General features: G+C 39.8%; 1 protein-coding gene across 14 annotated transcripts in view; it reads right to left on the bottom strand.

Annotated features, from left to right (window-relative positions):
* The window catches only part of LOC135220183 (protein hu-li tai shao-like), a 211,276-nt gene that overhangs the window by 140,626 nt on the left and 46,389 nt on the right, over positions 1 to 24,261 (bottom strand). For 2 of the 14 annotated variants that reach the window (XM_064257588.1, XM_064257676.1), the window contains exon 2: positions 2,362 to 2,406. The exons of the other annotated variants lie outside the window; for them this stretch is intronic. The gene's annotated coding sequence lies outside the window, so the exon portion shown is untranslated. The remainder of the gene's footprint in view (positions 1 to 2,361; positions 2,407 to 24,261) is intronic. 14 annotated transcript variants of the gene reach the window in all.

Below are 24,261 nucleotides of genomic sequence, written 5' to 3'. Positions count from 1 at the left end.
GGTCCAAATTCCAAACAATTAAAAGGTGCAAGAGGATACTTTATCAAAATGACTGATTTCCAAGCAACGATGACTGAATAGCAAGGTCATACATGTCCATGCCATCTCCATTTCCCTTTAAATCGCACTTCTGGAAATCGGCAGCATCTTAAAGCTTTATTCTTAAATCAACAATCTTTTTATACATATCTTCCAAGGCATACCCAGATTAATGTCTTCTGCATGGTAATATAGTTCTTACTAGACTATGTATAACCTACTTTAGTAAGCAATTTCAGTTATTTGATTCCCGAATCTTATTCCTCCAGCCAATTATTCGATTCGCCCTTTCTCGTCTTTCACTTAATTCCAACTCAAATGAACATGTACTGAATATATTATAATAATTATCGTTCATAAAGCTTGAACCTCATCCCTTACTACATTTAACGTTACTTCATCCCTTTGTGAATACTTTATCATTACTTCTGTTATTTCCAGATTTATTTTTGAATCCCACCTCTCTTTGTATAGAATTCATTCAACTGAACAATCTTTAAAAATCTTGTGATTTGTTGGTTAATACAGCATCGTCCGCATGAGCTATAATAGGTCTGTAAATCTATGAGAACGGTAAACAGCGAAGGTGAAATAACACTTCTTTGTGGCAGCCCAATGTTCAATGAAAATTCACTTGACAAGACCACGTCGTCAATGTGAACTTTGCACCTACTTTGCCCAAGGATAATTTCATTTAGCTTTAACTATTTTGCGAGAATGCCAAAATGAACTTCGGACGCTGTAAACAAAATTATTCGCATACAACAAATGCCTTTTCAAAATACATAAAAATGAAGGTAAACTGATGCAAACGGTCAAAATTCCTATACCTCCATCAATTTACTCCAAGTGAAAACAACAAGTGAAATAAGACAAATCCCACTAAAGGTAAAAGTAAGAGCGGTGCCCTCTTACGACCATACCTTGCACAAAACGCCTATAAGTAACATAATTAATGCAGCAAGGCATAAACGCCAAGCATTAATCTGACAAGGAACGTCCCTACGCGACACTCCTAAAGGGCCACTTATCTCCCGCGAAACCCGACCTGGCACTCTCGCTAAACACGAAACCAACACCCTCTTCACAAACCCAAATCCAAATCCCTGTGTATTCGACGTCGCGTGTACGTACGCGTGTCTGGTAGCTTCCATTCAGTGTTTCAAATGTCGCTTTGTTTCATCAAGATCCTCTACTTTGATAATATATATATAATACACTAACGTTTAGCTTAACAATTATTGGGACCTCTTCTCCCTCTCAATCCCTTCCTCCCTCCCCCCCTCTCTCTCTTCTCCTACTCTCCTCCTCTCTCTCCTCTCTCTCTCTCTCTCTCTCTCTCTCTCTCTCTCTCTCTCATACACACACACAACAATCTCCTAAACAGCATCTCTAAACAACCTGCAGCCTTCTCTGATCATAAAGTAAAATATGTGACACTGCTTATAATGTTATCTGCACATCACCACCCAGTCCTTATCGGCATTCAACCTCAACAATACAAACTAGGTAGAATGACTGGGATGCATTATTGGGAAACAAATTGAACGCAAATCTGCCTAATTATATGAATCGACCGCTTAGGACAACCTATTAAATTCCGGTTTGCGACTATTTTCCTCTCCCCCAGAGAATGACAACCATCAGCGAGTTACTGGCAGAATGCAGTAACCTTGAAATACCAATTATTATCAAGAATAGAGAAAGCTATCTGAACTGAATGCAGCTGATGAAGCCATGACTTTCAATAAAATAATATAATAATAATATAATAATAATAATAATAATAAATAAATAATAATAAAATAATAATAATAATAATAATAATAATAATAAGGAAAACAAATTGGATAGAATGACATAATTGTATCCTTGGCTTCATTCGCCTTTTGAAATATGGTAAAAAGCCCTGACGAAACGTCAAGGAATAAATGAACCTAAGACAGCTGATGTGTAATTTACCTGCTACTACAAAGAAACTCATTCGAGAGGTCGAGAAACTACAATACAAACTCAACGGCCATCCAGACGGCCATTCTAGTCAATGAAGTTTGTTTGAGAGAGGGTCTTCTACCGAGAAAGTCAAATAATAATAATATTGGAGAAACAAATCCAGTTATGTATATGAACATACATTTAAATATAAATCTATACAAAACGCTTTCGAGAAACTGTTCGTTTGAACAGGAAAATCGAACAGTTTCCCCGCTAAATATAATAATAATACTAATAATAATAATAATAATAATAATAATAATAATAATAATAATAATAATATTAATAATAATGATAATATTAATAATAATAATGACCCAACTATACCTTCAATACTTTAGTCAGCCGCACTAGTTAGAACAAATCAGTCACCTGAAAGAAAAGGAAAGAAAATATTAGGAGGGTGTAACAGTCATCATTGCCTACAACCTATAAGAAGAACAAAGCTTATAGCTTACGTAACACGAGGGTGTAACGTACATATTCTAACTGGAATGTTCTCCTCAAGGGAGGAAATCTCGAGACACACTCAACAGTAACGTGAATACAAGGAAGTATATTCCATTCCAATTGATACATTCGGATCTTAACACAATTATGGTCTTGCAATCAGGAATATTTTTTATAAAAGTCAAGTTTTCTATTTCACTTTTTTTTTTTTTTTAAATTTTTTTTTTTTTTTTTTTGGGGGGGGGTGTCTTAAACAACTGTAGAAAGCACAGAAAGCTCCGATAAAAGCAAATTGAAGGAGTAATAATAATAATGACACAATGACTTATGGTATTTCATTACATCGAAAAATGTCAAGCATGACCTGGATCTCCCCCTGCAACCAATCTCCCAGATGCCTAAAAATCTTCCACCTTTCAGAATCAAGGTACAAGGCTTCCCTCTTCCCTCCCACTCCTTCCCATAATTCAAGGACTAGACAAGGCTATAAATTATGCCGAGGCAACCAGCCAAGGCTGCTATATCAGTTCCAAATATACAGGAGAAACAAATACTTTATCTCACGTAAGAGAGAGAGAGAGAGAGAGAGAGAGAGAGTGTTCCTTTTTTAGAAGCGAATACCATGACACCGTCCACTCAATTCAAATTTACATAATGTTGACATCAGTCCCCCAACATCAGCCAAAAGGTCAAGGGATGAGAGAAAAAAATGAAAATAAAAAAACTGCCAAACAAATGCACAACCACACGCATTATACATAATATATATTTTCGGCTATTGTGAAGCCAACTTTTTTTTTTTTTTTTTTTTTTTTTTTTTTTTTTTTTTGTCGGGACAGAGTCGGCGGTCCACCCAACACAAATCCTCATCGTAACGGCGGCGTGCCTGCTACCTCGTTACAGCGAACCTCCGCTAATCAGTGACGGTTTAGCTTGGCACGTTCGTTGCCGTGTTCCCGCAACGGAAACATTTTTGCATATCTTCGCATCAGCAGAAACTTGAAGCGAGTGGCTGTGAGGAGGAGGAGGAGGAGGAGGAGGAGGAAAGGGTGGTGCCTATCTAGGGATAATGCGTGGGCGCTGGGGTGGGTTGGGGAGATCCCAGGACGGGACGAATGGATGCAAAAGGGAGAATGACGTCACCCTAGTCCTCAGGGCCATTTAACTCGTCCACCCTGGTTCATCCTCTCTCTCTCTCTCTCAATTTCAGTCAGTTCAAATTGTAAATAGCCTTTCATTTACAAGAAGTGGGAAAGCATTTAAAATCACAATCTTCATGAAGACGTTACGTCAGGATGAGACGCCAGTAGTGTTTTTATATAAAGTACAAACTAAATATACAGATAAATAACGAATTATTCGAAATCTAAATACGTCCTCTCTCTCTCTCTCTCTCTCTCTCTCTCTCCTTCCTGATTTATCGCAGTGAAGCCGACAGCTATCGGGATTCTTCTAGGGAGGGCAGTGTTGAATTACAGCCACGCAAAATGAAATGATTCCGACGAACTAAAATGAATCCAGCTGTGTAAAGTTACACAGGCATTTCCAACATTAAACAAAGAACAATTATTTGAGTAACCCCCTCATTTTACAGATACTAAAGTATATTAAATACAAACGCCGAATATGCGATGAATATACAGATTGTACGGGCTGCTATTTTTGAATAACTATAAGTCAAGGGATACTATGGAGAAAAATAAAAATGTTAACAATAAGGATGGACAAAGTAAATAGCCGAGACTTGTAGGTGTGCACAGAGAAAACTAGCTGGCTATCAAAATTAATTAGCATATAGCTACCCATATCAACAAAAGAACAAAACCATGAATACCATTCAGTTTTTCTTTCCATTATGACGGATTTGGCAACTAAAACAACGATTTTACTGTAGATCCCGAAGACGTAGTTTACTTTTCGATTTTAAAGTTACGAAACACTAAATACCAAAACTAAATTAACATTTAAGACTGCGGACATGTAGTGGCCGAAGTGAAGTGCCATGTCCAAGAAAACTAAAGACTACATTTACAAAATAAAAGAGCCTCGTTAGCCTGAACGGTTCTTTTAAATGGATACCTAATTTCCTTGGATTTACTCTTTTTTTCTTGCTATGGGAAGGTAATGCGATCCTTACAGATAGAAAATTATTTCACCGCTTAACTGAGGCACAGTCACGAAACATTTTGAATCCTTTTGCTAAACATATCCACGAGTCTGAATAGCTTACATAAACACACGATTTATACTAGCATAGCTTGTTACTTGAAGTAAACAACGGCCTTGGCTAACGTCTGAATTAGTTCCTAAAATCATATGCTTGGTATGAATGTTGTATCTTACTGAACTTCCAAACATAACATCAAATTTCTACAAGCTGGCTTGTTCATTACCGTTTAGATTCTTATATATGGTAAAGTCCCTTATTGCTGACATTAATTACAAGGTTTTAGAAAAAGAACGCTTCATTTACTTGCAATATTGCATTTCAACAAGATTGCCTCGAATATCCATATACGAAAAGACATGACAACTATAATTCTCTTTCAGTCCATACTGAAAACACAGAAATACGGTAAGCAACTACTTCAAAGGAATTCCAAACCGCCTCCAATTTTACTAAACCATTTCCTCCCAAGATTTTAATCTCGCTTGACCGTTTGAACGTCTGTTCAGGAAAAAGGGTAAAGGAAAAAACTGCTGCATTCCACAGGTTATGCATCATACACCTAAGTAGGCTTCCCTAGCCGTCGCCATGGAAACCGGTACCCCCACCCTCCCCAACCTCCCCTAGAACGTCCAGTCCGCCATGGACTCATCCTGCGGCGGCGGGTACACCAAACCTACCATGTTAGACTGAAACAACTGCAATCCTCCTCAACGCGTTCTTGCCAGTCGACAAAACTTTACCATTGGGTCTATTACCTCAATTTAACTACAGACTTTCATTGTGCTATATTTTTCAGTCCTAAACTAGCCAAAGAGTAGCACTGTCCAGGCGAGCTTGGCGTCCAGCCGATAGCTAGTCCACCACTTGGAGGACCACATGCTGTAGTGTAGACTGGGATGGCCCCGCCCACACACAGCCGCAGACACAAACGCACACTCACACGTACACATACACATACACAGGCCATCTTCCATGAGGACTCTCCATCCATCCACCAGCAACAAGCCTTTCTTCTTACTGGAACATCCCCTCGCTAGCCGTTCAACTCGAGTCGATGAGCTCTCTCTTGTAAAGGCTGGAGTAGATTCTCGGAATACTCGAGAATTCTTGGAAGAAACGAGAGGCTATGGAGGCCGTGTGAGCATTTTACTGTATTGGAGGCACATTTATAATCACAATAACAGTATATACTACATTTATTTTCTTTGACGCCCGTACTATAAACCCTTTCGTTGGGTAATTAGGTTTAATTCAATAACCAACTTGCGCCAGAGAGAGAGAGAGAGAGAGAGAGAGAGAAGAGAGAGAGAGAGAGAGAATTTTTCCGAATACAGGCGACAAAACTCCACAAGCCGAGTTCTACGAGGAGTCAGAACGATATATCATCGACACTTCCAAGACGAAGTCATCCTCGAGTGAAACGAGACCCGGCCAACGAGGTTAAAAGTATGTGACCTTGTGGTCAGGTGGCAAGTAACCCTAGGAAGTAATGGCCCATCCTCCTCGGATGCAGCAGGTTAAAGTTGCCAAGGGGGCAATGTGCCTTCCACCTTTCACTTACTATGCCCACAAAGGGATGGAGTAAGACACCTCCCTCCACGGGTTCTTCTACTTCCCTTTCTGGGCCTTCGACCGCTCGAGTTCAGGCATGACGACAACCTCGTGGCTCTCTCTCTCTCTCTCTCTCTCTCATCTCTCTCTCGATATATATATATATATATATATATATATATATATATATATATATATATCGAGAGAGAGACGACTTCTACGTGTATGAATATTTCATAAATGGTGTTACCCCAATGGTGTTCGGATTACCTCATCGAGGCCTCTCCCGTATTGATGTTACACATTACTGACGGAGCATGAACACCGCGTGTAGTTTTTTTTCTCTCTTTCTATCTCTCTCAGCACTCTACATGCAACCACAACAGTCGACCAACAAAGGAATGTTGGATTTTTTGAGTTGGCGCCAACTAGTCCAGTCCTCGTCAGGAATCGACCACGGGCAGTCAGTTGCGAACCAAGACACGCTACCACCATAATACAAGCACGGTCTAGATATACCTAGACCGTGAATACAAGTACTATTACTAGTATTGAAAATCGACTGAGAAGCGAGGGGGAAGAGAAGGGAAGTAAAGGTCAAGAATCACTACGAACGATGATAAGAGAGATAAGGAGGCCTGAAGTGTCATGACTGTTGCAAACCTAATGAATTTCATGAATGGGGCACTGGGGCTCCGATTAGCTAGATCCGCACTTCCTTTCCGGCCTGTCATCCACCAGTCGACCTGGCAGTGAAGGGGTTCCAGCCGAGTCAAGAAAAGGGCACAAGGTTAGCTGCTGTATACCGGAAGGTTCTACCCTTCGGCACAACTCAACTAAAGGAGAAAAGGTGGGTAGGTGGGTGGATATGTTTGTGTGTACATATGTATATATGTCAATATGGTCCACAAGAGAAAAAGAAAATAAAAAGACTCCAGTAGCTCGACAATTTCGCCTTCCACCAGGCCTCTTCAAGAGCTTTATCATAACTAAACTGAATAAGTGTATACATAAAAATCATAAAAAAAATTTCTCTGGAAAAATCAAAAGAACATAACTGTTGTCGAAGTAAAAGTGAGGTTGTTTAGATTATAAACAAATGGACAAACTAACAATACAAAAAGTTAAGAGAGATCTATTCAACTTTGTGTGTGTGTGTGTGTGTGTGTGTGTGTGTGTGTGTGTGTGTGTGTGCGCGCGCGTGTCTCGCGCAGAAAAATACAATTCCTTTTCGAAATTTTCTACCTGTTTTTAGTCACTAAACTCAAGGGGCAAAAACCACTTGGAGCAGCACCTGCCCATACGGACGAATGAATTCGACAACGCGACTACCACAAAGCCTCTCTACTTCGATTTACAAACTGCAATTACACGCTCGCTCGCTTGCTCTCTCTCTCTCTCTCTCTCTCTCTCTCTCTCTCTCTCTCTCTCTCTACCCGCAACTGACCCTCAGAACATCAAAAGAAAAGAAGCCTGTCACGCATGGACAACGGTGACGAACACAGATGGTCCCTGAAGCCAGCAAGGAAGCAACTTCTCTGGATGATCGATCAACGAAAAATCTCGTGGAATACGGCGCGCGTGCAAGCAAGCAAGCAAGCACGCACTCAACCACCTCTCGGGTCGCCTAGCCTAAAGAGACCCATGCAGGTAAACGAACGCACAAGATCCGTTACGGAACCTTCCTTATAAAGCGGTTTGGATAACCATCTTCCTAGGTCCTTATAAAGCGGTTTGGATAACCATCTTCCCTAGGTCCTTATAAAGCGGTTTGGATAACCATCTTCCTAGGTCCTTATAAAGCGGTTTGGATAACCATCTTCCTAAGTCAGTACTCCGTTACAGTTGGGGAATAATTATGCTTCCCGAAAGCGTTGCCGAAGGTCTAGACTCTATAGAGTATGCTCTATATTCTCTAGACCTTGGCGTTGCCTATCTCTTATCTCAACAAGAAACGACGGCATACAAGAACCTTCTCGCACTATGATTACACGTACTGACATCGAAGAACACTGAATCTGAAAGAAAAAAAATAAGACGCCAACACTTCGATCGGAATCACCAGCCATCTTCTAGCACCGGTTTCCTGCATTTATTTATCGATGCGGAACGCTACAGGATAATCAAGAGTAAATAATAATCTTTTGAACCAAACCACCGAAACCACAGACTGTGCCTGCAATCTTCCTCAAAGGCAAAATATGCTTGCGTGCATAATTCAGCGATTACAAATAAAACGCAACCGCCAATATACATTTCACCATTCCATATATTTACATGATCTCTCATATGACCAAACAACAAATGATAAACGCCACCCAAAAGAGCATAAACTAGATGACACGACGTCAAAGCGCACATTCCAGCAATATCATCTAAACAAAAGCTTGTGGAGAAGAAAGACACAGGGCGAGAAAAGTGAGATAAACGGAGAAAAAAGCGGGTGGTGGCATGGGACCAAACGACCCGCCACCACTATATGATGTCATGCGCATACCAACCTGATAATAGTCTGTTAGACTCGGCCATTTTCTTCTTCTTTAACACGGCAGGGTTCAACTATTTAAGAATCGACACTCGGTATTTTGCCATACAGAAAGTTACTGCTTATACTCCAATATCCAGATGCACAGAGAGAGAGAGAGAGAGAGAGAGAGAGAGAGAGAGAGAGAGAGAGAGAGAGAGAGCATTACAAACAGATATCCCATAAATCATAGGACCAACTACAAATCAATCCAAATACGGATGTATTGCGTTCATTCTATTTTGTAAATAAAATCACTAAAAAAAAAAATACAGAAGAAACGGATCTACCTTTAGGGTCTTCGAATCATCACGTTCCGATAAAGCCCCCAAAGCAGGTACCAAAAATCCTCCCATCGAGATACTACGAATTTTTCTGAAAAGGACTCCTTTCAACTCAACTCCTCTAACCCCTTCGGATCTCAGCAAACGCTCGGCTGAAAAGCTTCACAACCCGCATTATCAACATCACCACTCGAATCCTCCAGAGAGAGAGAGAGAGAGAGAGAGAGAGAGAGAGAGAGAGAGAGAGAGATAAGGCAATGCCTTTAAAAGGTCGACGCCGCCGGGATGAGGCTAGCAGTTCCACGTGTATGTTTGTCCCAAGGAGTTGAAACTGTGTATACTTGACGATGTTTTCGCTTGATAACCCCTCTCGATCAAGTCTTGAAGATGATGCCTTCCAAAATAAACGAAACTAATAAAAAGGTAAAAGTACAAACAGCAATAACACGTGGAGACCACCAAGAAAAAGGAGGAAACGAAAGGAAACGGAGGAGTCAAATATATATAAAGAGGATGATGTCACAGCCTGCTGTTATCTGTGCACTGCACACCAAGCGGAGGCGACCCAAAACACCTGTCCCCCGAACATCTGTCTCGAAACTACCACCAGCCCTCGCGATAACACTCGACCAAGTGGACCATTCAACGGCAGTGGTCTAGTACATAACTGAAATATATTACGAGAAAATATCAACGGCAAAAATCTAACAATTTTGAAGCAGCTGATGAAGATGGAGGAAGAAGGGTGGCAAGAGGGGGGGGGGGGGGGGGGGGGGGGGGGGGGGGGGGGGGGGGGGGGGGGGGGGGGGGGGGGGGGGGGGGGGGGGGGGGTGGGGGGGGGAGGGGGGGGGGGGGGGGGGGGGGGGGGACTTCGGAAAAGAAGATAGAGGCGATGTGTGAATTCCCATCCACAGAACGTCAAGAATAACCAAGAAGAGGGATAGAAGAGTGGAGAAGGGAGAGGAAGAGGAGTTATGGCTCGTTGAAAACCTAATAAATTACTCAGCATTTAATCAGGCCCTCCACAGAAGGGCCACCATTACTCTCTCTCTCTCTCTCTCTCTCTCTCTCTCTCTCTCTCTCTCTCTCTCTCTCTCTCTCTCTCTCTCATAAAAATGCAACCGCAAATATGTCCATACTTATAATGTTAAACTCAATAAAATAATCGAATGCATTATCATAAGACGTCAAGGCGAGCCGAACTACTATTAAGTCATTTAAAGGACTGTAATGAAGTTAATTCTCACACCTATTACTGGGAAGGTACTGATTAGTTCAAGCTCTAAAAATATTAAATTACACGACAGAAACACCAAAGTCGGAAATCAAAACTAAGTAAATGCCACCTCAATCACATTTTTAGGATGAGTCTCCACATAAAATCAAATTTCAGGAACACACTTCACATAAACTAATATAATCAACATCATGATGCCACAACAAAAATAACCAAAAAATATTCTGCAAATGCCAATTTATTCAGTATGCCCCTGTTTTAATTATAAACACCTGCCTCGCCTATGCATGTTACCAAACAACTAACAAACTGTTGCATTTAATTTGAAAGGTCACATGTCAGACCTCCAGAGAGAGAGAGAGAGAGAGAGAGAGAGAGAGAGAGAGAGAGAGAGAGAGAGAGAGAGAGAGAGAGAGAAAAGTATATTAAACAAACATCAAGCAGTATTGTCTTCACCTCAGATTACTACTATTACACCTAATAATAATAATAATAATAATGAAATAAAAAGATAACAATTTATAAGCGCTGAAGACAGGCAGATGCGTTACAGTCAGTTCAGTAGTTTGGGGCACAAAACAACGGGATTACCAGGCAGCTGAAAATCTGAACCAGGTGTGCTAGAACTCAACTGGGAGTTTAATGACATAGTTATTCGTGCGTTTTAGTTCTACCGGAGAATATTGCCTTTATTTGCCCGTTGCACTTACTCAAGACTCGAGTCTGGAGCTTTCGTGGTTCTATTGCTTAGGTAACTTCGAGGCTCCATCTTCAAAACGGTCTAAAATTTTGGCAATCCCAGTTCAATCTGACAGAGGAATTATCAATGTCACTACTGATTACATTTGTATTGGTTAATTCTCTCGAGTTCAGAACCTGCAGGAGCGCAGCACAACTTGTATTGCCGATAAAACCCATCCACATTCCTTTCGACGAGAGAGGAGAGAGAGAGAGAGAGAGAAGAGAGAGAGAGAGAGAGAGAGAGAGAGAGAGAGAACCTTCCTCACAAGGCTATAAAAAGAAGTGGTTTAGACCATCTCATCTGCCTTCATTCATGGCGCCATTCATTTCTTCACTTCTTCACCGATGTGCACTCTATTAATCCTGGTGCTCTCCGCACGTGGGAGCTAATGGCCGAATCCTGCAGATAACAGACCTCATGCCATGATATTAATCGACGTGGTTTTTAGTGGGACCAACCAGAAAAAAACTGGTTCAGTAATAGAAAATTAACAGAAAACTAATGTAATCTTACATCGGAAATATGCCATGCTTTACTTGCAAATCATCATTTCCTGGTTGCACTGTGGTTAATCCAAATCGTACTTATGTAAATATATTCTTAATAAAATATTATTCTGAATGTTCAATCGCCTTTCCAATGTACCATACTCTTACGATCCAATCTAGAACATTAACTATAATAATAATTTGGATAAATGATGTTAAACCAAAACTCAATACCAGTATTACATACAATATCTACAGGTCACATTCACGTGATATATTAGGTATTTTTCTTATAAAGCAACAGACACCTCCGGCTTAATAAAAACCAAGGTAAAAAGTTAACTCTATTAGCCATAAAAACTGTAAATGCCACAAAAAGAATGGAATCACGGAGTTGTAATTCATTACACAGACAGGGAAAAGCGAACTTTTTCATTTGGCTTTCGTAGGAAAGACAGAAACCTGTCTAGCTTTCGAAAAAGCCGTAAGTCGACCACCTCACTCCTTCCAAGCAAATACTAATCGCACAGCTCCGGGCCAACCTTCAGGAAGCTCATGCTGAAACTTGACCACAAGCATGCAATGTATTTCCTTTTCCTTCTCACTGGCCTCTCGGTGTTGAAAATCTGACGTTCACTGAGTGTCCAATGTTTACTTCATTTGGAAAGATCTGGGGTAGGGTAGGCGAGGGGGGGGGGGGGGGGGGGGAGGGGGGGGGGGGGGGGGGGGGGGGGGGGGGGGGGGGGGGGGGGGGGGGTGGGGGGGGGGGGGGGGGGGGGGGGGAATGCGGAAGGGAAGGATTAGTCATGGCATTCGGTGACAGAGATGGGTACGAAAGTCTGGCAGAATAAAAAAAAGAAATGAAGAGTGGGCATTTTCCCATGAAACAATAACGGTGAAAGTCCTGATAGTTTGTTTAGATCTCGTATTAATTTCCAATAGCGTTCTGGTTGAAATCTAACAAAACAAAATGAATCACATGCCAAAGCTAACCGTTATCAGATATACACAGCACTTTGATGATATAGTTATTATATTCTTACATCATTTTATAATATCTTGCTTGTTAAATCTGTAGCGCGTTAAAAGAAAAAAAAAAAAAAAAAAAAGAGAGCAATATTTGAACCACGGTCGTTGCTTATGACTTCCATCATTTTGGCTAATCATGGTACAAGAAGAAAAAACATTATAATCAAGGTAGTCAGTGAGCGTCAAGAACCTCTCTCACTATCTCATAATTTCTTTTCTCCGCTTTATTTCAAGCATGTTTTGACGGGATTATTCGGATGCACGAAAGAGGAAAAGTATCTTGGTTGCATGGATCTGCCTTTTAAAAAACGAGAGAGAGAGAGAGAGAGAGAGAGAGGAGAGAGAGAGAGAGAGAGAGAGAGAGAGAGAGAGAAACCCGTTTGACCAAGGGATAAAGTAACGGTGCGACCCAGGCAAAGAGCCGATGATGGTGAGATCAAAGTCTCCCGGCCTCTAGCCAAGATGCAACAACAACAGCAACAACGATTACATACATGGCGATCTCCGAAAATTATGAGGAGAATGAAGAAAAATAAGAAGGAAGAAGAGGAGGAGGAGGAGGAGCAACAGGAGGAGGAAGAGTGGGAGGCGGCTGGCTTACTTCAAAATGATGAGCAGCAACACGCAGCATTCCCTTCCCATTCAGTTACACTGACTGAGGATAATTTGGGGCGTGGTCGTCTTCTGGGCCGCTCAACCGAATTGAAATAAGTAAAAATAAACTGTTTTTTTTCCTTCACTCTGAAATCCTAATTAATGTTAATTCTATCGTTTTTGGTCCGGCTCTAGCGGTACAAAGATCTAATATTAAACGTGATTGTGTAAGCAATTACAATATTTCTCTCTCTCTCTCTCTCTCTCTCTCTCTCTCTCTCTCTCTCTCTCTCTCTCTCTCTCTCTCTCATGCATTGAACTACGACTCGAATCAAAGTCTGACGATATTATATATATATATATATATATATATATATATATATATATATATATATATATATATATATATATATATATATATATATAAGTCATATCACTTTTCCGTGATTCATATACATATATCGAGCTACAATGTCCTTTAATATCTAATTCGCTCTACCTCGGAATTAATATATTTTCATATATGCTTAACCGGAAAGGGGAATTTTTTCTCGATAATAGACTTGCCTAGATCAAGGCAAGTAAGTCTATTATCGAGGAAAAAATTCCCCTTCGGTTAAGCATATATGATATTAATTCCGAGGTAGAGCGATTAGATATTAAAGGATATTGTAGTTCGATATATATATACTTATTATATATATAATATATAAATATATATATATTATATATATATATATATATATATATATATATATTATATAATAGAATAATTAATCACTTCACTTCCCCGTGATTCATATAAATTATTCGAGCTACAAATGTTCTTTAATATCTAATTCGCTCTACCTCGGAATTAATATATTTTCATATATGTAAACCGAAAGAGAATTTTTTTAGTTGATAATAATTTCGTCCTCTCGTGGGTTCGCTAAAAAAAAATCCCCCATCAGTTTTTACATATATGAAAAATATATTAATTCCGAGGTAGAGCGAATTAGATATTAAAGGACATTTTTAGTTCCAATAATATAAGTGTATACTATATATAGATATATATATATATATATATATATATATATATATATATATTATATAATGGAACTACCTGAGTCAACCTCATAAAATTCTCCGGAGTTCCTGAATAAAATCAGCACCCAATGAGAAGGAAAATGTATTTTAATATACATGAATTTATTTTAAAACGTTAAGATCTCGTAAGATATGAACAAAAATCCTTAAGAAAATTAAGGCCATTACTGTAATAAATATAAAATTATAACGCAAATCAATATCCGGTGAAGCGATGTCCGCCTACTGCCAATTGTATAAAAAAAAATTCTACCTCACATAGAGAGAGAGAGAGAGAGAGAGAGAGAGAGAGAGAGAGAGAGAATATTTTCCAGGAAACTTCAACTATACTTCCAGCATACTGGTTCACCTCAATCTCTCCACAACCAACGGTACTACTCTATTTCCTTCAGCCGAGCAAATCGCAGCACGAAACGGCACTTCATCTACAAACAGCGACAAAAGCAGCTCACGAGCAGCGATCTTTGAGGGTTAACTCCGATGCCAAGCGGGGGAAATCTTGACGCTAATGTCACTTTAAAGGGGAAAGATCTACATGCAACGACGCCTAGAATTCTAGTGTTCCATCTCGACCAAATTACATAACCGTCCCTTGACCTTTCTCCCCCCCCAAACACACACACACACACACACAGAGGCTTCAAGTTTAGACATTCAAATATTTGGAATCACTATAGATAAAGTACTGGAGGCGGCGGCATTCATATGCAGCTATTGTCATTCAAATTATTCCCGAATCTGTATATGGGGAGCAAGCCTTCACAGGAGGAGGAGAGGAGGAGGAGGAGGAGGAGGAGGAGGAGGAGGAGGAGGAGGAGGAGGAGGAGGAGGAGGAGGAGGAGCAAAGATGATATCCGGAAGCAGCTCCTTCCGGTAATTAGAAGGTAAAATTACGGGGCGGGAGAATCATCATCTTTCCTCCTCCTCTTTACCTGAACACAGGATATTATAAAAGATGACGTGAGGGACCCCAGAATCAAATACGACCTCAATTCGACTGTTATTAACTTCAATAACGGGGAAACTTAAGCAGCCTCCTCGCAATTCATTCCCCAACCTGACAACTGAATCTTATAACCAAAAAAAGAAAATAAGATGGAAGGGAGACTTGAGAAGGAAAAAGAAGGGAGGGGGGACTGTGAGCCCCCTTCCTTCCCATAATTGAGAATGTATATGGGGGGAAAAGGAAAATGGGGAAGTGCTACGTGTTACGGCCATAAAGGGGACCTACTACTGGGCAGACAGGCAGGTCGAGTCTCGGTCTGCTCTGCAGCTTCTTCCCACAGCACCACTAAATTCACAGAACCTCAGATGCCAAGATTTTTCTTTCTTTCTTTCAACTAGGTGACAGATGCGTCGCTTCGCGAAGGAATAATTCATCAAGATAATATCAATATAATTACCAATGTAGGTGCATGGAAACGTTTATGTGGTTATCGTTTTGTATGTGTGCGTATTGAATAAATATATAAATATAAATATAAATATATATATATATATATATATATATATATATATATGTGTGTGTGTGTGTGTGTATTTATGTATGATGTATGTGTGTGTGTATTTATGTATGTATGTGTGTGTGTATGTATTCATGTATGTATAGAATAAAGATCCACCACAGATAAGTTTTAAGTTCACGTGAACCTTTCGATGACAGACTGATTTACATATACCGCCGTCACATCAGCTATGATCATTGACACATCCATGAGAGAGAGAGAGAGAGAGGAGAGAGAGAGAGAGAGAGAAAGAGAGAGAGAGAGAGAGAGGCAGAAATAGTCCAGATCTCCCATCCGATTAGTCTTGTGCCACTGCCAACAGTATGGCGCTAGGAGCGATGGAGAGAATGTGTTCATATTATAAAAATAAAAGCGGAAGCGGCCGGAAGCCTTTTAAAAGACCGCCACAAACGCCATTGCGAGCTGACCAAACCTTACCGCTGCTGCTGCCACCACCAACACCGCCACCGCCGCCGCCGGCACCAACCAGCTGTTCTGTTCTGCAGGAGAATGTTACAATGCATCAAGTTTCCTTCCGATGAGAACTTTCGCCAGTGTCTGCGGATATTCTTCAACGGAACTGACAACAAACGTTAACTCCTTATAGAAAAACTCCAAGTGGATTTGCTTTATCAATTACCTTTTCTGAGCATCGAAAAATGGTTATTTCGCATATGCTAAGTATGAGCATTTCCATATTGATTATATCGCAATCGATAAAATGTGTTGTAACACATGCAGGCACTGAATATACGCTTCTGTAGCTTGGCATACAGGCTACGAATAAGGCGCACACAACACACACACACACGCACATACACACAAACTATCAGTCTTACGAAAAAGAATGTACCATGACCCAACTTCTTAGAACCAGGTAGAAAAAAGGCAGAAACATTTCTTGTCATGGTGGATACCAAGCGAAGAATTAAGTAGTCTGACCCTACCTGTCTCTACGAAACTGAACGAGATTAAAAAAAAAAAAAAAAAAAAAAAAAAAAAAAAAAAAAAAAAAAAAACAAGAGTAGCATTAACGTAATACCCATCGAAGATTTTCAGAACTAGGCCTTAGGGGGTTGGACCCACCCCTCCTCTCCTTCCCTCGTCTTTCTTTCTGAATATTTCAGCTCGCCCCCGGAAAGAATTTCCCTTTGCTGTCAAATTATCATTCTTTCAAAAGATACCTGTGTTCAACCCTTCACATTATTTCCTAAACGAAGAGCTGATATTTTTTTTTTCAATGGGACAGAGACGAGTTAAACCATTTGTCTTCTATAGCAAAGACAAATGAGAGCACTAGATTTTTATCTACAAAATTATGTGACGGAAACTACCTTCCAATACAGTACTTACTTTCAACCGAAACCTCACACTAGATCCAATTTTTTCTGTACATTTTCAACTCAAAAAACCTAATCAACATCATTTATTTTACCATAAAGATCTGCATTGTGTTCTTTCAAATAAATTAGCAAAATACGGTGGAGGGCGCATATATCAAATAAGAATAAGCGTAATGGACAAGCCTTTTACAGATACTGAAGACTATGAAATATAGCACCTGGTGGATTTTCCTCGCTACTTCCCATCCACTACTATCATAATACCTATGGCTCCATAGCGCCCCACCAGGCGAGGACGAGTTTTACGACAAGACGTCAAAAAGGGGATAACAAGGAGATTACTAAGATACATTGGGAGAGGGGGATCGTAAGAAGCGAGAGAGAGAGAGAGAGAGGAGAGAGAGAGAGAGAGAGAGAGAGAGAGAGAGAGAGAGAACCATCTGACACTCGTATACGACTCCAACGGGGGAAATTTTCAATTCCCCTTAATGGTCACCTAAGTAGGTTTCGTCGCACTACGAAATGGGATTTTCCACGTCTAAATTCTGCGCCACCAGATCTCGGGGGCTTTTAGTGCACTTTGAGCAGCATCTGCTAAATATACAATGGAATATCAAATGAGTGAAAACAACCCTATCAACAAAATTGGATTACGAAAAATCTGAATGTTTTATTCCACTACTATACCACAAAACGCCAACGGTCTAAAACTCCAGCAGGTTTCTTTCGAAGGCTTAACAATCGCCAGCCGAGGAAGAAATATATAGATATATTGCTAAACCGTTTACCAAATACCACAGACCTTTCACCAAGACACGCCAATTTGGTAATGACTACCCGAGAAAGGTGAGCGACTTTAATAACGTAAATACTTTTATTTATGGTCTACAAAATAAAATAAAAAAATAGAAACGTTACCATGGCGCTGTGCAGTTGGTGGAAAATTTTGACGTGTCCGAAAAGGGGGGTTAGGACAGGCTTAATTCAGAAATTGTGGTCCATTTTAGCTAAATTGCAACTGACTGGGGACCCTAACTATAATTTTGCCGGTTACACCGTTTAAACGTGGAATTCGCGTCATCATACAAAAACCAGGATTTTTTTTTTTTTTTTTTTTTTTCAATTTTCCGCCAACCACTTACTTGAAGCAATGAGACTGTCATGAAAAAAAAAATACTGTATAAACAGAAGACAACGCAATGGCAAAAGAAAACCTGATGAAAACATAAAACAAAAAGTCTGGCAATATAACTATTTATATAGAATATCCTGTAACTCTCCTCTATCAAGAATACATTCCCGCCGGATCGCGAGAAAACGAGCACATATAAAGCCGAAGTTCTTCACGTAAAGTGAAAAGTGAAAACCATGTGAAAATCGTGTCAATTTCAGCTCGTTGGAGGTAAACCACAGAATATAACTGCCACCGCTAGCCAGTCAGTTGCTACCGGCATCTCTCTCTCTCTCACCTCTCTTGAACGGTTCAGCAGACCTCTTGAAGTTTTATAGAGAGAGAGAGAGAGAGAGAGAGAGAGAGAGAGAGAGAGAGAGAGAGAGAGAGAGAGAATCTTCCTAAAGCACCAGGGAAATGAGCAGAAAATTTTAAACACCATCTCATTCCACACCCCACGCCCTACCTGTCACATCCTATGATACGCGAAAAACGTTCACATAAACGATTCGGTTTAATTAATTCAAACGTTATTTACAGAATACGTACTCGTACGAGAGTCTGCATCCTTCCTCAAGCAAGCCAGGCATTAGCCTGCTTTCTTTAAAGCTGACATCATCTCAAGTACGAGGAGCATTTTAGTTTTCTGAAAAATATTGAGATTGCTTTGTCTTTTTGTTTGTTTGTTAGTTTGTATGGTGTTTTTACGTTGCATGAAACCATTGATTATTCAGCAACGGGACCAACGGCTTTACGTGACTTCCGAACCCACGTCGAGAGTGAACTTCTATCACCAGAAATACACCTCCCTCACACCTCAATGGAATGCCCGAGAATCTAACTCGCGGCCACCGAGGTGGCAGGCCAAGACCATACCGATCACGCCACTGAGGCGCTTGATCTCGCTTTGTCGGTCCGCCCGCACTTTTTCAGTCCGCCTTCAGATCTTAAAAACTACCGAGGCTAGAGGGTTGCAAATTGGTATGTTGATCGTCCACCCTCCAATCATCAATCATACCTTGGAGCCCACTAGCCTCAGTAGTTTTTATTTTATTGAAGGTTAAAGTTAGCCACGATCGTGCATCTGGCACAGCTATAGTTGCCAACACATGCCACCACCAGGCCGTGGCTGAAAGCTTCGTACAGCATTATACACTGCACAGAAAGCTCGGTTGCGCATTTCTTAATTGTTTGTCCTCGGAACGAGCTGGATAAAATCATCTGTAATTGGTGATCAATTCGGCCTTGCAACTCTAAAATGAATGAATACCTTTTACCATTATGAAGGAGACGAAATTCTCACTTTTCATTATTTTGTTTGTTTGTGTGTTTGCATGTATGTTTTTTTTTTTTTTTTATATGCTGCCATTGTAACCAGTGGTTATTCAGCAACGGGACCAACGGCTTTACGTGACTTTCGAACCACGTCGAGATAGAACTTCTATCACCAGAAATACACATCTCTAACCCCTCAGTGGAATGCTCGAGATTCGAACTCGCGGACAACGAGGTCTTTTCATTATTGTCAAGGATTCTATTCGATAATTTCATCAAAACCAGGAGCTCTCCCATTTCTGATGGGTGAAGGAATGATTTAAAGTGACCATATTGTTGAGTGGAACTACATTCTGGGCAATTGTCTATACAACTGAATTAAAAACCAGACAAAATTTAGCCAGTGTTTATATTCATCACGCTTCTAAAAGGCGTTTTCATGCACTTGGGTACCGAATAAAAGACATTACTGTATTACTGTGTATTCTTGTTGCATCCCGGAAATGAGAGAGAGAGAGAGAGAGAGAGAGAGAGAGAGAGAGAGAGAGAGAGAGAGAGAGAGAGAGAGAGAAATATCAAAAGCAAGTCTTTTACGTGCTGCTACTTCCACACCCTGTTCACCGATGCATTACAGAAGAGCCACACACTACTGGCACAGAATGCTGGTATTCATGATTCTAATGCACGTTCTATTGCCCACTAAAATGAATAGGGTGTTAAAAGCATCTCTCTCTCTCTCTCTCTCTCTCTCTCTCTCTCTCTCTCTCTCTCTCTCTCTCTCCGCACCTATTTATCCAAAATCATAATGATACTGCGTAGAGAACACTAAAATATACAAAACAAATCAATAGTCGAAGCGAAGACTACCCTACCACTGCAGTCTAAGACGTTGTGGCTTGGCCCTAGACGAATGTTTGTTTGTTTGTTTGCATTGTGTTTTTCACGTTGCATGGAACCAGTAGTTTTTCAATAACGGGACCAACGGCTTTACGTGACTTCCGAACCACGTCGAGAGTGAACTTCTATCACCAGAAATACATATCTCTGACACCTCAATGGAATGGTCGAGAATCGAACTCGCGGCCACCGAGGTGGTGGGTAAACACCATACCAACCACGCCACAGAGGCGCTTCCTAGACATCCTCCAACACTTGACCGCTGAATTTTCCAACATACAGACAATAGTGGTGGTCAATTTGACGTCACGCGCAGTCGTGATCCTCGGGCATCACCCTGAATATAAACGCGCGACTTCAATTTTGCACGAACTTTAGAACAGAATGGACAAAAACTGGTTGCTTGGTGCAAAGGGTGGCCAAAGGATGTTAAAAAGATGACAAAAGCATGTTGAAAGCGTAACTAAGAAAATAAACTAAAATGAGATATAAGGACTGACCCTGATACAAAAAAAGGCCAAGACCAACCAAATTTTACTCATAAAAATAAGCAAATGCTAGTTGCTCTCTTCACATGATAAGAGAATCCAACGCTGTTTTGTCTCCAGCAAATACCTCTTCGTCAACTTTTAGAAGATCGTTGCGCCTTGAGAACTTCAGTAACGAAATTAAGAGAAATTCATACAGTTTAAGGTGGTATTTCCTATACCAGTTTGACGACAAATGTGACAACCAAAATAATTTTCTAAAGGACACAGAAATAAACAGTATTACGAAGTCTAAAAGCATGTTAAATCAAATGTTCTTATTGCTATCGAAATTCCATATTTACCGGAATACACAAAAATTTACCGAAACACACCGTACGGCAAAAATCATAAATATAAAACTTCAATAAATAAAAAATTAGCTTGTATTTTTATTACAATGCAAACCAACCATATCATATGACAGGATATCCTTAGGCGCGCATGCGCAGACGTCTATCAATATACTCGCCTTGAAGACTACCACTAGCTTCTTAAGGCCTATCCCTATACGACAGTGATCTATTTCAGAGACAGCACCACATTAATTTCCATACAAAATAAAGATCACTGCTGTGAAGCATCTAAATGAAACCACGTAATCATACAAGTATATATATTCTATATATATATATATATAGTATATATATATATATATATATATATATATATACTATATATAGACCATATAGTATATATATATATATATAGATATATATATAATATATGTAATCCCACACTCTCGCAAAAGGACTCCAAGTATAACAGACGACGAAGTTAGAAATGTTCCTCTCTAACGTGAAAGAGAAAACAATCTCCCCATCGCCCCCCCCCCCCCCCCAGGGAAAAAAAAAAAACTCCAGCAGCCACAAGACATCAAGAGACCGCTCGTTCTTCCCAATTGTCAATAACGAAGGTCGTAACAAGGAATGCCTTTCGACCCACCCCTGAGGACGCTTTCCTTCGTCACACTGATGTTGGCCTTTCTAGGTTTCTAGAAACCCTGCTGCTCAAAGGGTTTCAGAATTTATAGAAAGAGAAACGGCAGGAAAAGTGTGGATATATATATAGACGGGTTCAGCTAGAGGTATACTATGATTAGTCAGTAATGCTCGTTTGAGGCATAGAAAGTAAAGAATGCACCGGCGCCCCCCCACAATAAATAAAAAATATTTAATATATACGATATATATATATATATATATAATATATTATATATATATATAGATATATATATATATATATATACATATATATAAATATACAAACGTTTGAATATGATTATCTATTTTCTAAGACTTTACTAAAATATCTCTGGGAATATACTAAATCACAGGTCTCAGACTTACAATCTCGAAATATTTTTTTATAAGTAGCAAAAATCATCGTTTGGCATGGAACACAAAAATTTGTTCCGTAACTAATAAAACCGAAATAAAATATCAAGGTAGTACAAGCTACAGATGTAGATCAGCAACACCTGCCTAACAACGGCAGAAAGTTTTACGTCAACACATAGGCAAAGCAAGTGTCGAAATGACAAGATTTCTCTTATCCTTTACTTTCCTTCGCCCACTAACAAATTTTTAAAAAATACATGTCCGGAGAAGTTTCTCGAAAACCCGATAAATTTTTTTTTTTCTTGAGACAGCCACCCGGCTGCATCGATCAAGGACCACGTTCGTGAACTGCAGTCTTCATCTTCATAATTTAATTGAAGGGGAAAACAACGCCCCCCCCCGCCCCACCCCCCTCCTTCGTAATCATCTATTTATACAGCAGATACGTGTTAAAAAAAATTAATGACAAAGACAAAAAAAAAAATCTCATGGAAACGTAGGGTCATAAGTATATCAGTTTTTCACTACATGAGACGAGCACAATATATTAGTGTGAAATTCATAAGTCCACATTACAATTTTATATATATATATATATAATATATATATATATATATATATATATATATATATATATATATATATATATATATATAGAATGAAATTCACAAGTCCACATTACAATAAAGTACAAGATACAAGCACGAGTGAAAGCAATAACGGTCATTGTAACATAAGAGCAAGCGCCTACCTTTCACTGCTAATTTTCTTTTTTTCTTTATGCTTAGGGGAGGGGAAAAACAAAAGTGGACTTGATCGTTTTCAAACGATCGTAGCCGTCGCCTAAGAGAACCACGGAATTCAGCTGGTTCAGATACTTTCACCGAGGTGGAAAATCTTATTCTTTGGAGTTCTGTCGGAGAAACGGCTGTTTTTTAAACTGAACAGAGAGAGAGAAGAGAGAGAGATGAGAGAGAGAGAGAGAGAGAGAGAGAGAGAGAGAGAGAGAGAGAGAGAGAGCGATTCGTAGTAAGCTGCTTAAAAAAATAAATCCCCTCACACACAATACATACTCTCTGTCGCTTTTCTCCACCTATGGCAATCAATAAATAGTACTACTATATATTAATATATATATATATATAATATATATATATCTATATATATATATATATATATATAATATATATAATATATAATATAATATATATATATTAAACGATGATGGAGAGAATTGACAATATTTCTGGCCTTGTTCCTAAAAAAGTACAATTACTATTAAAATATGGGCACTATACAGATGGCTACCTGACCAGGTGTCATTTTTTACAGCAATAAAAAACGAACCTTAGAAAGCCCAACATAATCTTTAGTAGGGGCAGCTCGACCTTGAAAAATAGGTTGTCGATAACTGCTCTCATAACCCATAACTGTTTCAGGAAATGTGCCATCATTGGCTGTCTGGGTCAATAAGAAAAATATATCTAAGCAACTTTCGTTTACATATTTATAAGCAGTGTTTATACACATTCTAGAAGGGATTTTTTTTATTGTTAAACGATAGCTTCTTTACAAAATCTCAGAAAAAACAATTAACAGAAATGTGGCTATTAAGCGTATATATACACACTTAATTGTTAAAAGGTAAGCTTTCGATTATACTTGCATACAGCGAAATAGGCAGCGACTGATGTAGCAAAGAACAAAGCATTCTGAGGAATGGCAGGGGAATAAACAGAGCCTAGATTTAGCACGGTCCTTCCCGTCTCGTGTGTCTTACAATAAGCCCCACTGCCGGACGCGGGAAAAGTTTCAGCCAATAACCTTCACGTGACTGCCGCCGACGAAATCCAGTCGCCGTTATGTCTACGACCATTAAGATGCAAAATGAATGAGGAACAAACTTGAAATATGGATTCGATTCCTGGAACGCCATGCGGTGTCAATCCTCCTCAGGCCCCCTGGTATTCCCGTGCGCGTGTCCCGCACACGGGGGCCCAACATGCAA

The sequence above is a fragment of the Macrobrachium nipponense genome, chromosome 11 (genome assembly GCF_015104395.2).
Source record: "Macrobrachium nipponense isolate FS-2020 chromosome 11, ASM1510439v2, whole genome shotgun sequence".
NCBI classification, from domain to species: domain Eukaryota; kingdom Metazoa; phylum Arthropoda; class Malacostraca; order Decapoda; family Palaemonidae; genus Macrobrachium; species Macrobrachium nipponense.
This window is presented reverse-complemented; position numbering and strand designations above follow the sequence as displayed.